Source organism: Bacillus rossius, unplaced genomic scaffold, assembly GCF_032445375.1.
Source record: "Bacillus rossius redtenbacheri isolate Brsri unplaced genomic scaffold, Brsri_v3 Brsri_v3_scf42, whole genome shotgun sequence".
Classification (NCBI taxonomy): Eukaryota; Metazoa; Arthropoda; class Insecta; order Phasmatodea; family Bacillidae; genus Bacillus; species Bacillus rossius.
The window spans coordinates 13,175-17,500 of NW_026962612.1; the positions used below are offsets into that span (position 1 = coordinate 13,175).

At 33.7% G+C, this 4,326-nt stretch overlaps 1 non-coding gene across 1 annotated transcript; it reads right to left on the minus strand.

The window, feature by feature from the left end:
* Window positions 1-2,981: 2,981 nt before the first annotated feature.
* LOC134544561 (5S ribosomal RNA) lies at window positions 2,982-3,100 on the minus strand. The gene has a single exon (XR_010077868.1). It is a non-coding gene; the product is annotated as a 5S ribosomal RNA (ribosomal RNA).
* Between the last annotated feature and the right edge of the window lie 1,226 nt (window positions 3,101-4,326).

A 4,326-nucleotide genomic window follows, 5' to 3' on the forward strand; every position in this document is an offset into this window, starting at 1 on the left:
TCGTGCACCTCCAAGGATGATGTGATTATTATTGTGAGTAAATTTTGTTTACATTTTCATTGTGTGAATAATAAAACTTTTAACTGTACACACAACAAGCATTTCACTTGGATCTGATGCATTCTCAAGAGTGCAGTTTCTGTTTAGCTTTTAAAACTGGCTGCCCTTCAATTCACTCAAGGTGCAGATGCAAGTTGCTGATGAAGTATTCCACACACATGCTACATTGGAGAAATATTTTAATAAAAATTAAAACTCTTGCAGGATTTCGAATAAAAACTATCCTATTTATCCCTTCTATGTTTTGGTACTGCGAAATTGAGAGAGGTAAGTAAGTTGTGAGGTTATTTTTACTTGCTTGCATGTGAGGTTAGCAGAGCAAAAATATTTTTGAAATTGCAGATACATGGTCACTTTATTTCGTTGCAAACATTTATAAGCTCGTAATCTTATTTAAAGTCTCCATACTTAATGCGTTTGGAAAACCTTCTTTCTCTCAATTTTACAATGGAACAAAATTTTACTTGTATGTGTACATTAATTCCATCTCTAAATGATGTAGGTTTACGCACCGAGATCAGGTACATTGTAGAGAGAAAAACACACGAGTACCTGCTTATTTTGAAGTTTTAATGAGTATATTAAAAAAAAAAAAAAAAAACGATAAAAATATAATTGAAAAAGTATATTATTCACGTATTTTTGAGGATGAGGGGAGGGGGTGTTTTTGTCCGATGGTCGTTTATCTTTAAAGAAATTTCCGTTGGACCTGTGCGTTCTTGCTCTGCCAATTCTCGAAAAATGAAATATTTTAAGTCGTCTTTTATGTGCTAACTTCATTATATTTGGCTGCATTCGTATTTTTATTAGTTTTGAAACATTCATGTCACGGAAAATAATCATAAACCAGGACAAAAACGTTTTGACTAAATGTTCTAGGTTGGTTGTAAAACATTTTCTTATTTTATTTCACATCGGAAACATCTGTTAAGTTGTAAGCTTTGTAATGAATGCGACAGTCACTTGTTCGCTGAAGTGTTTGTTTAAGAAATTAGTATTGTAAATTTGTTTATGGTCTTGTTAAATGAAATTTTAAGTGAAATCATTTGGGAAAACAGAGGCTACAGGAATTTTCAACACAACTTGATGACCGACGTTGTGACTAGTGTGGGAGTGTGTGCTCGTGTAAATATCAATTTTTCTTACTCCTCGTGCCGGTCAACAGGAAAACAGCGAGTGTGTTATCTCATCGCGGGCGTGTGATTGCGTGTGGTAAATTGTGCTAGGTTAATTACCGCAAAACTCCACTGTGTGCAAATATGTAGTGTGTCGCTGTATGCAAATATTTGGTATGTCTTTTTTTTTTTTTTTTTTTTTCAGGCAATACACACTTTGAATTTTACACAATTTCGATGCTGCAACCTAAGTGTATACATGCGAATAGGATTGCTTAAATGAAAAAGTAAAGTAGGAGGTAAGTGCAAATGTTTCCAGGAGGTTATGCACACACAATCTATTTTATGAATTAATAGTTATTATCTAAGAAAATGATAGAAGATTATAAATAATGTGTGCAGAATAATACAGAATTTGCATGTTACACAAAAAAAAATATATATATATATTCCAAATATTGTTAGCAAAATGCACCTAGATTAGTGAGCTGGATTTTTTTTTTTTTTTTGTATTTTTGTTCTGTTGATCCCACGTGGAGTCAAGGCTCCGGGATATAGAACATGTATGTGCAGACAATTAATATTTACATGATGCAAGTTACCAAGAAAAAAAATTTCAAAAAAAAAAAATACATAACATGTTACACAATTTAACTTTATGCAAAACATGAAGCAGCTGTTATCACAAGTCCATTCAACAAATTAACAGTTCAATTTCTCTATTATCAATCAAATTAAAGAATAGCTTCAGAGGGTAGGTAGGATATTCTAGAAGAATTTTTTTTACTGTTTTTTTTTTAATACTGGTAAATTGTTTTAGTTATTTTCTGTGATATTAAGTTGTAAAGTTTTACTCCCAAGTAATTTAGTCCATTTTCAAATCGCCTAGTGTTATGTTCAACTATCCTCAAATTACTAGCATTTCTGGTGTTATACCTATGTGCGAATATCTAAAAAAAAAAAAAAAAAAAATAAATAATAATTTTTTTTTTCTTCTTTTTCTTAAGAATGAATAAAAAGTTTCTAGAACGTATTCATTTATGGCAGTCAGGACTTTAAGTTTTTTGAATTTTGGTCTGCAGTTAGATGATTTTTTATCTTTTGTTATTATTCTAATAGCTCCTTTTTTTTTTTTTTCCCCCAATGTTATATGGCAGAAAGAGTAGAGCTATGGCTACTGTGACATCATGCATTGATGGGAAGGTTATTGTTGGATAACAAAAATTTAGATGATATAATTTTTATTTTTTTCCATACACAACACATTGCAGGTACAATTTTACAGGTTACAGCTGTACCACCTCTAGTATTGCTGCCGACCATCCAACAAATGAGCACACTAAACAGGCATTGATGACATTGTTATCAACGTCTTTTTGAATCTCTCATTATTATACATAACTGCCCACTGAAACAGAGAAACTTCAAAATAGGTGTGTGTGTGTGTGTTTATATATATATATATATATATATATATATATATATATATATATATACATACATACATACATACATACATACATACATACATACATATACACTTATCTATTTATTTTTTCACTTTGAATTTTGTATGAGGTATACACATGCAAAGATTCACAGCTGCTGCTGGGTGGGTGAGTGAGTGAGTGATTGAGTGAGTGATTGATTGATTGATTGATTGATTGATTGATTGAGAGAGAGTGAGTGTGTGTGTGTGTGTGTGTTAGGGGGGGGGGGGGGAAATGTGGTGATTGTGGGGGAAAAAAAAATTTAAAATTGAAATTTTTAAAAAAAAATTTTTTTCTGTAGGGTGCAAAATAGTAGTGCCAACGGCACGTGGTGTTCCCAAGCGGTCACCCATCTAAGTACTAACCACGCTCGACGATGCTTAACTTCGGTGATCGGACGAGAACCGGTGTGTTCATCGTGATATGGCCGTTGGCAATGATATAGATGTTTTTTTTTTGCAGTTTGTATTTGCCACTCGAAATAGCTATACCAGGTGTGATTGTTACAAACAACAGGAGAAATCGTGTAATGAACACTCTTTTACTTCCCCCCCCCCCCCCCCCCCTCCCCACACACAACACCCACCACCCTCACCATCCCAACCACCAAAGCCCTCTTCAAAATACACTCTCACACACACACACAAACCCACACTCTATAACTGATGAACATTACCATAACTTCTTAAAGCCATTAGATAATATTTAACTCAAGAAAGGTATTGTGATATGTTTAAAGAAAGAAAGGTGAAACCTTTAACTTTACCAGCAGGTATTAGTATCACTGAGGTATCTTCTAGGTTGTAGCAGCAATAGTAGTAATAATAATAAAATTAAATAAGGTAATAAAAAAGAAAAGTTATACATGTGATCAAATCATGAATGTATAAAACTGGAATGAATTTAAATTTTTTTTATTTTTCTTCATAGGCTGTTTTGAAATTGATGAGTAAGTGCCTCTTCTTTTAAATTTTTTAATGCTGAACACTGTTACATAAGAGATGAATGTTTAGAAAATTTAAAAAAAAAAAAAAGCTAGCCCAGCCCCCTCCCCCCCTCACACAAAATCCAAACAAAAAAAAAAACACCCTCCTTCAAAACATCACATAATCATCCAGCCAGCAGTGCAGACGAGAAATTTGCACTCGGGGCCGCCATTTTGACGATAAATTCTTGCATGGCACACCAAAGGTAGGAAAGAATTTAAAAAAATAAAAATAATGGGCGAGCACCCTCGCGTCTGCCTGTAGAAAATGAAGTTAAAAGTAACATAACCTAAAGACAGGCACACACTAGGGTGCTCCCAGGCGGTTGAGAAATTTTTTCCCGCCAAAAGACTTATATATATTATTTATTTTACTGTTTTTGGCAGGGGGCTATGTCGGTCTGTGTGCAAAGTAGTTCCTACTCCCGCCGCCAGGAGCGCGCGCGGTGGGTAGCGATGTTGTTTTTTCTGCTTTCATTTGTTTATTATTTAGAGGGTTAATGCTATGTAAATGTACGCAAGTTTGGTTATGTGTCGGTAGTTGTGCGAGATTTAATTTCCGAAACGAAATTTGACTTTCATCGGCCTGCATTTCTCACTTATTCGGAAAATACATGTGTGTTTATGTATGTATAATAATCGAGTGATTTTGTAATAATTTGGAAGTTTTGTTTGC